Source organism: Ovis aries, chromosome 13, assembly GCF_016772045.2.
Source record: "Ovis aries strain OAR_USU_Benz2616 breed Rambouillet chromosome 13, ARS-UI_Ramb_v3.0, whole genome shotgun sequence".
Lineage (NCBI taxonomy): Eukaryota > Metazoa > Chordata > Mammalia > Artiodactyla > Bovidae > Ovis > Ovis aries.
In genome coordinates this window covers 13,289,495-13,302,955 of record NC_056066.1, presented here as the reverse complement: position 1 = coordinate 13,302,955, position 13,461 = coordinate 13,289,495, and the positions used below count along the sequence as shown (strand labels likewise).

The window sequence follows — 13,461 nt, the reverse complement described above, 5'->3', positions numbered from 1 at the left end:
CTCTATTTCTTTGCACTGACCACTGAAGAAATCTTTCTTATATCTCCTTGCTATTCTTTGGAGCTCTGCATTCACATACTTATATCTTTCCTTTTCTCCTTTGCTTTTTGCTTCTCTTCTTTTCACATCTATTTGTAAGGCCTCCCAGACAGCCATTTTGCTTTTTTTGCATTTCTTTTCCTTGGGGATGGTCTTGATCCTGTCTCCTGTATAATGTCACGAACCTCCGTCCATAGTTCATCAGGCACTCTATCTATCAGTCTAGTCCCTTAAATCTATTTCTCACTTCCACTGTATAATCATAAGGGATTTGATTTAGGTCATACCTGAATGGTCTAGTGGTTTTCTCTACTTTCTTCAATTTAAGTCTGAATTTGGTAATAAGGAGCTCATGATCTGAGCCACAGTCAGCTCCTGGTCTTGTTTTTGCTGACTGTATAGAGCTTCTCCATCTTTGGCTGCAAAGAAAATAATCAATCTGATTTCGGTGTTGTCTATCTGGTGATGTCCATGTGTAGAGTCTTCTCTTGTGTTGTTGGAAGATGGTGTTTGCTATGACCAGTGCATTCTCTTGGAAAACTCTATTAGCCTTTGCCCTGCTTCATTCCGCATTCCAAGGCCAAATTTGTCTGTTACTCCAGGTGTTTCTTGACTTCCTACTTTTGCATTCCGGTCCCCTAAAATGAAAAGGACATCTTTTTGGGTGTTAGTTCTAAAAAGGCTTGTAGATCTTCATAGAACTGTTCATCTTCAGCTTCTTCAGCATTACTGGTTGGGGCATAGACTTGGATTACTGTGATATTGAATGGTTTGCCTTGGAAAAGAACAGAGATATGCTGTCTAGGTGGGTCATAACTGTCCTTCCAAGGGGCAAGTGTCTTTTAATTTCATGGCTTCAGTCACCATCTTGTTATTTTGGAGCCCAGAAAAATAAACTCTGTCACTGTTTAAATTGCTTCCCCACCTATTTGCCATGAAGTGATGGGACCAGATGCCATGATCTTCATTTTGTGAATGCTGAGTTTTAACCCAGCTTGTTCACTCTCCTCTTCTACTTTCATCAAGAGGCTCTTTATTTCTTCACTTTCTGCCACACAGGTGGTATCATTTGCATATCTGAGGTTATTGATATTTCTCCCAGCAATGTTGATTCCAGCTTGTGCTTCATCCAGTCCAGCATTTCTCATGATGTACTCTGAATATAAGTTAAAGAAGCAGGATGACAATATACAGCCTTGATGTACTGCTTTTCCTCTTTGGAACCAGTCTGTTCCATGTCCACTTCTAACTGTTGCTTCCTGACCCTTGTACAGATTTCTCAGCAGGCAGATCAACTCCTCTGGTATTCCCATCTCTAAAAGAATTTTCCAGTTTGTTGTGATCCACATAGTCAAAGGCTTTGGCATAGTCAATAAAGCAGAAATAGATGTTTTTCTGGAACTCTCTTGCTTTTTCGATGATCCAGTGGATGTTGGCAATTTGACTCTGTTCCTCTGCCTTTTCTCTGGATTTCCAGCTTGAACATCTAGTATTTCATTGTTCACATATTGCTGAAGCCTGGCTTGGAGAATTTTGAGCATTACTTTACTAGCGTGTGTATGGGTGCAATTGTGTGGTAGTTTGAGCATTCTTTGGCATTGCCTTTCTTTGGGATTGGAATGAAAACTGGCCTTTTCCAGTCCTGTGGCCACTGCTGAGTTTTCCCAAATTTGCTGGCATATTGAGTATAGCACTTTCATAGCATCATCTTTCAGGATTTGAAATAGCTCCACTGGAATTCCATCACCTCCACTGGCTATGTTTGTAGTGATGCTTCTTAAGGCCCACTTGATTCACATTCCAGGATGTCTGGCTCTAGCTGAGTGATCACACCATCATGGTTATTTAGGTCATGAAGAATTTTTTGTACAGTTCTTCTGTGTACTCTTGCCACCTCTTCTTAATATCTTCTGCTTCTGCTAGGTCCATACCATTTCTGTCCTTTATTGTGACCATCTTTGCATGAAATGGTCCCTTGGTATTGCTAATTTTCTTGACGAGATCTCTATTCTTTCCCATTCTATTGTTTTCCCTTATTTCTTTGCACTGATCACTGAGGAAAGCATTCTTATATCTCCTTGCTATTCTTTGGAACTCTGCTTTCAGATGGGTATATCTTTCCTTTTTTTCATTGCCTTTCACTTCTCTTCTTTTCACTGCTATTTGTAAGGCTTCCTCAGACAATCATTTTGCCTTTTTGCTTTTCTTTTTCTTGAGGATGATCTTGATCACTGCCTCCCGTACAATGTCACAAACCTCCATCCATAGTACTTCAGGTTCTCTGTGTATCAGATCTAATTCATTGAATCTATTTGTCACTTCCACTGTATAATTGTAAGCGATTTTATTAAAGCCATACCTGAATGTTCTAGCGGTTTCCTTACTTTCTTTAAGTCTGAATTTGGCAATAAGGAGTTCCATAGGCTTGACTATATGGACCTTTGTCGCCAGAGTAATGTCTCTGCTTTTCAACAACTCTTTCTAGGTTTGCCAGAGCTTTCCTGCCAAGAAGTAATCATATTCTGATTTCACAACTGCAGTTACCATCTGCTGTGATCTTAGAGCCCAAATAGAGGATATCTGTTATTACTTCCCTTTCTATTTTCCATGAAGTAATGGGGCCACAGAAGAACTGTACAAAAAAGATCTTCATGACCAAGATAATCATGATGGTGTGATCAGTCACCTAGAGCCAGACATCCTGGAATGTGAAGTCAAGTGGGCCTTAGAAAGCATCACTATGAACAAAGCTAGTGGAGGTGATGGAATTCCAGTGGCACTATTTCAAATCCTGAAAGATGATGCTGTGAAAGTGCTGCACTCAATATGCCAGCAAATTTGGAAAACTCAGCAGTGGCCACAGGACTGGAAAAGGTCAGTGTTCATTCCAGTCCTAAAGAAAGGCAACGCCAAAGAATGCTCAAACTACTGCACAATTGCACTCATCTCACATGCTAGTAAAATAATGCTCAAAATTCTCCAAGCCAGGCTTCAGCAATAAGTGAACCATGAACTTCCTGATGTTCAAGCTGGTTTTACAAAAGGCAGAGGAACCAGAGACCAAATTGCCAACATCTGCTGGATGATTGAAAAAGCAAGAGAGTTCCAGAAAAACATATATTTCTGCTTTATTGACTATGCCAAAGCCTTTGACTGTGTGGATCACAATAAACTATGGAAAATTCTAAGACAGATGGGAATACCAGACCACCTGACCTGCCTCTTGAGAAATCTGTATGCAGGTCAGGAAGCAGCAGTTAGAACTGGACATGGAACAACAGACTGGTTCCAAATAGGAAGAGGAGTACATCAAGGCTGTATACTGTCACCCTGCTTATTTAACTTATATGCAGAGTACTTCATGAGAAACGCTTGACTGGAAGAAACACAAGCTGGAATCAAGATTGCCAGGAGAAATATCAATAACCTCAGATATGCAGATGACACCACCCTTATGGCAGAAAGTGAAGAGGAACTAAAAAGCCTCTTGATGAAAGTGAAAGAGGAGAGTGAAAGAGTTGGCTTAAAGCTCAACGTTCAGAATACGAAGATCATGGCATCCGGCCCCATCACTTCATGGAAAATAGACAGGGAAACAGTGGAAACAGTGTCAGACTTTATTTTGGGGGGCTCAAAAATCACTGCAGATGGTGACTGCAGTCATGAAATTAAAAGACGCTTACTCCTTGGAAGAGAAATTATGACCAACCTAGATAGCATATTCAAAAGCAGAGACATTACTTTGCTGACTAAGGTCCGTCTAGTCAAGGCTATGGTTTTTCCAGTAGTCGTGTATGCATGTGAGAGTTGGACTGTGGAGAAAGCTGAGGGCCACAGAATTGATGCTTTTGAACTGTGGTGTTGGAGAAGACTCTTGAGAGTCCTTTGGACTGCAAGGAGATCCAACTAATCCATTCTGAATGAGATGAGCCCTGGGATTTCTTTGAAAGGAATGATGAAACTCCAGTACTTGGCTACCTCATGCGAAGAGTTGACTCGTTGGAAAAGACTCTGATGCTGGGAGGGATTGGGGGCAGGAGCAGAAGGGGACGACAGAGGATGAGATGGCTGGATGGCATCACTGACTTGATGGATGTGAGTCTGAGTGAACTCTGGGAGATGGTTGTGGACAGGGAGGCCTGGCATGCTGCGATTCATGGGGTCGCAAAGAGTTGGACACGACTGAGCGACTGAACTGAACTGAACTGAATGGGGCCAGAGGTCATAATCATGTTTTTTTCTAGTATTTAGTTTTATGCTAGCTCTTTCACTCTCGTCTTTTGCATACTCCTTTCAGTCTCACTCATTTTTTAGGCAAAGTAAAATTGTTTGATTCAAAAAAAAAAGCTTCTTTTAACCCCATAGACAAGAATGGAAAAATAATTTTCTAGGTCTTATTCCTTTTAGATATCATTTTATGTCAATTAGTTTTCAGCATAGATTCTTCCTCAAGGAGTTTGCAAGCCAGTTTTGGCGACAAGAAACAAATATATGTAAAATAAAATTATATATAAGTGATATAATATTGCCTAACAAGAAAGATTATAGATAGAACATGATATTCTGTGAATGCATTTCTACTGTTGGGAAAATGGAGCATGGATATCCATACCATCAGGACCATAAAATACATGTTATAAGCTGACTTATGTCTCGTCCAATTCACATATTGAATTCCTAATCCCCAATACCTTAGAATGTGACTGTATTTGAAGATAAGATCTTAGGGAAGTAATTATGATAAAAGGAGGTAATTAAGATGGGTTCTAGTCCGGTACTACCAATGTCTTTATAAGAAGAGTAAGTTTAGACATAGATACTCATTGAGGAAGAATGCCGTGTGAACATGAAGACAGCCATCTGCAAGTCAAGGAGAGAGTCTGGGAGAAACCAACTCTGCTGACACTTTGATCTCAGATTTCCAGCCTCCTGATTTGTGAAAAAAAACTGAATTTCTGTTGTTTAAGCAATCTGGTCTGTGGTACACTGGTACGGCAGTTCTAACACAACAATACAGAACAAATGCTAAATAGATTTTATCCAGGGGAAAATTTAGCAGCAGGGAAGTAGCAGGACATAAAGCATCTTGTGAACTTTCATTTACCCACAGAGAAATGGTGAATTAAGAAAGCCATAGATGAGTAAATTCAATGTAGAAAGATCTTCAGCAAAGAAACGCCCACTTTCATAATGCTAAATACAAGAACAGAGAAGGAAGAAAAGGTCACATCTAGGCAACTCTTTAACAATGAATCCTTTTTGGTTCCCACTGTCCAGTGATCAATTTCAAACAGTTTTGTTGAACTTAGTTCTTCTAAACAAGCTCTCTGCTCTTTTTGCTTCTTACCAATGTATGAGACTCACAGCTTGGTCATCTGGCCACCAATAAAACACAGATTCTTTAGTTACATAAATGTTGCATAATTATCTAGTTTTCATATTACTAAATATAATGCATATCAATTGCTTAAGTGTGCTTGTCAAAAGAGTAGCTATTCTATTTTTTAAGATATAGAAAAAAGATATTTCCTTGTAAATCAAAATTTATAAATTAAAATGTGAATACATTTATAGCTCCATTATATATATATATATATTTCCTTTTATATATATATTATATATATGTATGTTTTCCTCAAGAGTTACCAATTTAACTGGTTAAACACACCTTGCATTTGTAAGTTATCTGCAACTTGTGTATATATTGCATAAATAAATACAAAAGAGAAATGTGAATGATACAGTTACTTTATTTCCACACTATAGACTCCAGGTCACCCAAGAAACCACCCAGTCTCGGGGGGATTAGGAGGTGGAGGCCACTTGAGAATTCAGTTCTATTTGAATTTACTTTAAAGGGAGCTTGGTAGGCATAATTTTGCACTTGTACCTTACTGAATAAGTAGGTCAGCATCTAGCCTGGCTCAGCATTTGGCAATCCACTGGCCAGATGCTGTCACACAGCTTAGCTTCTTCCTGCCAACAGCTGGGTTAGGCTTCACAATCACCTGAGTCAGCCCTATAGGTTCTGCAGCTCTGGATAGCTGTGACAAAGCTGCTTCAACCTGTGGGGTTTTTCCACTTGAGTCTTCTGAACCTGGCATAGTAAGTGGAATTCACTTTTCTTATGTGGCAATGTGACCTAAAAAGACTCAGTGGCAGATAGTTTAGGTATATTTGCCTAAGGACTTTAGACAAACATATTACATAACATTAAAATAATGTTCATCTGATTTCCAGTTAGTTTTGGGAACAGAGCAAGATGTTTATGTTACATAAGCAGCTGAATACTTAATTTTAAAAGGATCAGTGCTTATTCAGTCAATTGCTACTCATTTCATGTTTAGCTTACCCTGAAAATAGGGATATACTTAGAGAGCTATATCATTTTGGAAAGAAAATGACCAATACAAAGACTTCTATTAGTATTATAAATTATATTGATGGACATTTAACCTTGTATCATGGTAGGTTACCTTCTATATACTTTGCTGATTCAACTTGCTACTATTTTGTTAGATATCTTTGCATCTACACTCATGAATGCTATTGATCTGTGTTTATTGTCTGGTAATGACAATGTAAGGTCTGGAATCAAGCTTATTCAGGCTTCACAGAATGAACTGGGAAGTAATCCTCTATTTTCTGAAAGTTTGTGTAGAACTGGTAATATTTCTTGGCTCAATAATTGATTGAATTCACCAAGTAACACACTTGGGCCTGTGGATATCATTAAGATAAAAGATTTTTATCTATGAATTCAATTTCTTGGATAAATATATAACTTTTTAGATTTTATAATTCTTGTCTTTCTTTTGGTATGATGTGCTCATCAGTGAATTTGTTCATTTGTATTGCTAAAACTGTTGACATTAATGTCTTCATAATATCTGTATGTTCTGTAATGATGTCCCCACTTGGCATTCCTGTTATTGTATCCCCTCTCCCCTTCTTGATTACTCTAGCTAAGGACTTGGTAATTTTGTTTTTCTTCTCAAAAGAATCCATTTTTTATTTACATATTTTGATTGTCTAGTTTCCATTTCATTTACGGCTTTTAGCGCTACTATTTTCTTCCTTTTATTTACTTCCAGTTTCATTGCTTTTTCTTATTTAGTTTCTTTAAGTGGAAGCTTTATCACTGATTTAAACTTTTCTTCTTTTCTAAAGAAGCATTTAAACATAAAATTTCCCTCTAAAGATCTGCATCCTACCACTTGGGGGTATATTTTTTGTCATGATAATTCAGTTCAAAATATTTTCTGACTTACTTTATAATGTTTTGACTGGTAAGTTATTTAGAAGTTATGTTCTTTTCTTACATTTAATTTGTGTTCGGAGAAGGCAATGGCAACCCACTCCAGTATTCTTGCCTGGAAAATCCCATGGATGGAGGAGCCTGGTGGGCTGCAGTCCATAGGGTCGCTATGAGTCAGGCATGACTGAGCAACTTCACTTTCACTTTTCACTTCCCTGCATTGGAGAAGGAAATGGCAACCCACTCCAGTGTTCTTGCCTGGAGAATCCCAGGGACAGGGGAGCCTGGTGTGCTTCCATCTATGGGGTTGCACAGATTCCAACATGACTGAAGCGACTTAGCAGCAGCAGCAACAAGTTCAATTTGTGTTAATCTACCCAATGAACTTTTAAATATTATGTATATTGTCTTTTATAATTCTTGGGTTTCCATTTTACAGTTTTCAAATCTCTTCTGAAATTCTCCATCACATCACTCATTAAAACAATATACCTTACTTTACACTTGTTAACAAATTCATCATAGTTACTTAAAAGTTCTTGTCTACTAACTTCTACATCAGGCTCTTTGTTAGGGACCTTGTGTCATATTCTGTTTTTTTTTTTTTCCTCATGTCTTGTCGTTTTTGGTTGCATACTGGACTTTATGGATGATGTACTGCAAATATCCTGTGTGTTCTGTTATCTTTCTCTGAAGAATATTGAGTTTCACTCTAGCAAGGTCACATTGAATATTGAAATTGCAGTTCTAGATTTTGCTTACTTTGGATTGTAGATTCAAAAAGCTTTTCAAGAGTGTGATAGTCTAAATATTTCCCCTCCGAAGTTCATAGGTTGAAATCTTAACTCCCAAGGTGATGGCATTAGGAAGTGAGGCCTCTGGGAGGTCAGAGGTCATAAGAGTCATGCCCTCATGATGAGATTAGTGTCCTTTTAAAAGAAATCCCAGAGAGCTCCCTCCCCTCACCATGTGAGGACACAGTGAGAAACACTGACTATGAACCAGTGTTCATAACCAGTGGCTATGAATCAGAGAGGGCCCTCACTACAACACAACCCCACGACTGTGCTGGCATCATTGCTGCCATGATGCTGGACTACCAGAAGTGTGAGAAATAAATTTCCCCTTTTTATTGGCTATCCAGTCTATGTTACCCAGTTATGCTACCCAGTTATAGTATCCCAAAAGGACTAACACAAAAGAGAACAAACAAAAACACACAGGCTCTATCCATTGTACATCTCTCTGTAGTAAAAGTATATTTAAACAGTAGACTAATGACAATAGTATCAGCTGACCATTGTATCTACTACTGCAGGCAGGAATCCCTCAGAAGAAATGGAGTAGCCATCATGGTCGACAAACGAGTCTGAAATGCAGTAATTGGATGCAATCTCAAAAACGACAGAATGATCTCTGTTCATTTCCAAGGCAAACCACTCAATATCACAGTAATCCAAGTCTATGCCCCAACCAGTAACACTGAAGAAGCTGAAGTTGAACGGTTCTATGAAGACTTACAAGACTTTTTAGAACTAACACCCAAAAGATGTCCTATTCATTATAGGGGACTGGAATGCAAAAGTAGGAAGTCAAGAAACACCTGGAGTAACAGGTAAATTTGGCCTTGGAATACGGAATGAACAGGGCAAAGACTAATAGAGTTTTACCAAGAAAATGCACTGATCATAGCAAACACCCTCTTCCAACAGCACAAGAGAAGACTCTACACGTGGACATCACCAGATGGTCAACACCAAAATCAGACTGATTATTTTTCTTTGCAGCCAAAGATGGAGAAGCTCTATACAGTCAACAAAAACAAGACCAGGAGCTGACTGTGGCTCAAATCGTGAACTCCCTATTGCCAAATTCAGACTTAAATTGAAGAAAGTAGAGAAAACCACTAGACCATTCAGGTATGACCTAAATCAAATCCCTTATGATTATACAGTGGAACTGAGAAATAGATTTAAGGGACTAGACTGATAGATAGAGTGCCTGATGAACTATGGACTGAGGTTCGTGACATTATACAGGAGACAGGGATTAAGACCATCCCCAAGGAAAAGAAATGAAAAAAAGCAAAATGGCTGTCTGGGAAGGCCTTACAAATAGTTGTGAAAAGAAGAGAAGCAAAAAGCAAAGGGGAAAAGGAAAGATATAAGTATGTGAATGCAGAGCTCCAAAGAATAGCAAGGAGAGATAAGAAAGATTTCTTCAGTGGTCAGTGCAAAGAAATAGAGGAGAACAACAGAATGGGAAAGACTAGAGATCTCTTCAAGATAATTAGAGATACCAAGGGAACATTTCATGGAAAGATGGGCTCGATAAAGGACAGAAATGGTCTGGACCTAACAGAAGCAGAAGGTATTAAGAACAGGTGGCAAGAAAACACAGAAGAACTGTCCAAAAAAGATCTTCATAACCAAGATAATCACAATGGTGTGATCACTCACCTAGAGCCAGACATCCTGGAATGTGAAGTCAAGTGGGCCTTAGGAAGCATCACTATGAACAAAGCTAGTGGAGGTGATGGAATTCCAGTGGAGCTATTTCAAATCCTGAAAGATGATGCTGTGAAAGTGCTATACTCAATATGCCAGCAAATTTGGAAAACTCAGCAGTGGCCACAGGACTGGAAAAGGTCAGTGTTCATTCCAATCCTAAAGAAAGGCAATGCCAAAGAATGCTCAAACTACCACACAATTGCACTCATCTCACATGCTAGTAAAGTAATGCTTAAAATTCTCCAAGCCAGGCTTCAGCAATACATGAACTGTGAATTTCCAGATGTTCAAGCTGGTTTTAGAAAAGGCAGAGGAACCAGAGACCAAATTGCCAACTTCAGCTGGATCATGGAAAAAGCAAGAGAGTTCCAGAAAAACATCTATTTCTGCTTTATTGACTATGCCAAAGCCTTTGACTGTGTGGATCACAAGAAACTGTGGAAAATTCTTCAAGAGATGGGAATACAGACCACCTGACCTGCCTCTTGAGAAATCTGTATGCAGGTCAGGAAGCAACAGTTAGAACTGGACATGGAACAACAGACTGGTTCCAAATAGGAAAAGGAGTACATCAAGGCTGTATATTGTCATCCTGCTTATTTAACTTATATGCAGAGTACATCATGAGAAACGCTGGGCTGGAAGAAGAACAAGCTGGAATCAAGATTGCCAGGAGAAATATCAATAACTTCTGATATGCAGATGACATCACCCTTATGGCAGAAAGTGAAGAGGAACTAAAAACCTCTTCATGAAAGTGAAAGTGGAGAGTGAAAAAGTTGGCTTAAAGCTCAACATTCAGAAAACGAAGATCATGGCATCTGGTCCCACCACTTCATGAAAAATAGATTGGGAAACAGTGGAAACAGTGTCAGACTTTATTTTGGGGGGCTCTAAAATCACTGCAGATGGTAACTGCAGCCATGAAATTAAAAGACGGTTACTCCTTGGAAGAAAAATTATGACCAACCTAGATAGCATGTTCAAAAGCAGAGACCTTACTTTGCCAACAAAGGTCCGTCTAGTCAAGGCTATGGTTTTTCCTATGGTCATGTATGGATGTGAGAGTTGGACTGTGAAGAAAGGTGAGCACCAAAGAACTGATGCTTTTGAACTGTGGTGTTGGAGAAGACTCTTGAGAGTCCCTTGGACTTTCAGGAGATCCAACCAGTCCATTCTGAAGATCAGCCCTGGGATTTCTTGGGAAGTAATGATGTTAAAGCTGAAACTCTAGTACTTTGGCCACCTCATGTGAAGAGTTGACTCCTTGGAATAGACTCTGATGCTGGGAGGGATTGGGGGCAGGAGGAGAAGGGGATGACAGAGGTTGAGATGGCTGGATTGCATTACTGACTCCATGGACGTGAGTCTGAGTGAACTCCAGGAGATGGTGATGGACAGGGAGGCCTGGGTTGCTGCGATTCATGGGGTCACAAAGAGTCGGACACTAGTGAGTGACTGAACTGAACTGAACTGAATGACAATAATTTATTTTCACAGTGGTAACAATTTAAGCAAGTATAAGAATGGGTTGCTCAATGGGAAGTAGATGATTTTGAGTTTCTTCAAATTCCTAAGCTCTTCTATTGTAACAAAATTCTAACTGTTTTTGTTCTTATAATAGAATCTGACCTAGGAATTATACAGCCTAAACATAAAATAGCTTTCAGTACATTGTAATTAAAATAAAATGGCTTCAGAGTAGCTCAGATTGAATCGGAGGATTCCAAGTTTATCTCCCCATGGACTATCTTACATTCTCAAGGAAAGTTTTCAAATAAGTACTGAGGAATACTATTTTCTTAAAATAACAGGACTGCACATCTATTGAGAATTTGTTATGTTCCAGATATTATCCTATTTGTAATATTAACTTACCTCACCTTCAAAACAATCTTATGAAGCATTTAACCTTGCATACTTTGTCTGTAACTTCGCATACTTAATAGAACTTTACAAATAAGGAATGTAAGCCACAGAACAGTCAAATAATTATTCCATTAAGGAACTAGCAAGTGGCAGAACAAAGCATTGAACCTGTGTCATCTGACTGCAGAACCTAACTACTTGAACCACTATAAATACAGCCTTTTTCATCTCTCCTCTCCGGAAAATCTAGAAAACATTTGGTTTAATAAATGTACTACTTTTTTGTAACTGTACTATTTCTCAGAACGTTGTTTAATCTTTTCAGACATGTGTTAATATGTTTATGGGTCCAGCAGGTGCATTGGTTAAAAACAAACAAAAAGCTGTCTCACTTGTAATGCTTGCTGAGTAGTACAGAAAGACTGAGTTCAAGCTAATGAAGGTTTAATGACTGGCTCACAGGATTTCTCAATATTTACCATGTGGCTTCCTGGGATGCTGGTGGCTCAGATGGTAAAGTGTCTGCCTGCAATGTGGGAGACCTGGGTTCAATCCCTGGGTTGGGACGATCCCCTGGAGAAGGAAATGGCAACCCACTCCAGTACTCTTGAGCCTAGTAGGCTATGGGGTCACAAAGTGTCAGACAAGAATGAGTAATTTCACTTCATGTCTTCTTGGGATGAGCCATTACACCACTTATGACTTTCCAAGAAGAAGATACTGATAGGATAAGTATGTCTATCTCTCTCTGTCTACTCTCCTCCCTCCATCCCTGCTCACCCATCCTCTCTCAAAATTTCTCTTGACTAATGCAGAATACTTTGTTTTTCAAGGCCTTTTATTTTGGCCATACCACATGGCATGTGTGATCTTAGATCCCCAACCAGGGATGGAACCCATTGGCCCCTGCATTGAAAACACAGAGTCTTAACCGCCGGACCACCAGGGAAATTGCCAGAATACTTTGGAAAAATCTTTTCTGAAGATTCTGACTTTCTAAATATAACACTAGTCAATAATGAAATATTTAGATGTTTAGACCTAAAAATCTACTTTAAGAAACTTATGAAAAACAACAACAAAAAGTCAGATCTGATGAAACAAGAGTCCATATAGTTTAATCAGTTGAAGATCAAAAAGCATCATTTTGAAATCAATTATGGCAAAAGGAATTAATTAAAATATTTTACTTAGTAACAAAAAAAAAGGCTATAATTGCCACAGATATTGAATAGAGATGCAGTGGATGAATTCCTCTGGTTTCCTTGACAGTAATCTCCAGGAGATAATCAATTACTTCTTGCTTTTGTAAATTATGTGGTAAACCTCCAAGGAGATATTCACATATTGTTGTTTTACCCAGTGTGACTAATAGAATCATTCCTCAGCTAGATTCCAGGGATAAAATAAATTGATAAAAATTTCTCATTGTTTAGACTATTTTATTTAAAGAGATAAGAGAAATCTTATTCCCCCTATTAAGGTACTAAGACTTATTTTTATTGTTTAGCTTAGTGTTATTTTAAAACACAGAATCAAAATCATAACTCAAATTAAATAAGACTCTGTGGTATGAGCTCTCTTCCCAGAGCCAAGGATCTCCTGTGTCAGCATGACCAGTTATTTATTTAAATTTTTTTCAGTATTTCCTTCTTCATTGGCCCCTATATTTATTTATTTCAGAGAACATGTGTGTGCACGGGCAGTCACAGTTGTGTCTGACTCTTTGCAACCCGATGGACTATAGCCTGCCTGTCCATGGAATTCTCCAGGCAAGAATAATGG

The 13,461-nt window shown here is 38.7% G+C and overlaps 1 long non-coding RNA gene across 1 annotated transcript; it reads left to right on the top strand.

The window, feature by feature from the left end:
* Positions 1–6,277: 6,277 nt before the first annotated feature.
* Positions 6,278–11,969, top strand: LOC132657549 (uncharacterized). Its single transcript, XR_009595902.1, has 2 exons — positions 6,278–6,506; positions 8,616–11,969. It is a non-coding gene; the product is annotated as an uncharacterized LOC132657549 (long non-coding RNA).
* Positions 11,970–13,461: the final 1,492 nt, after the last annotated feature.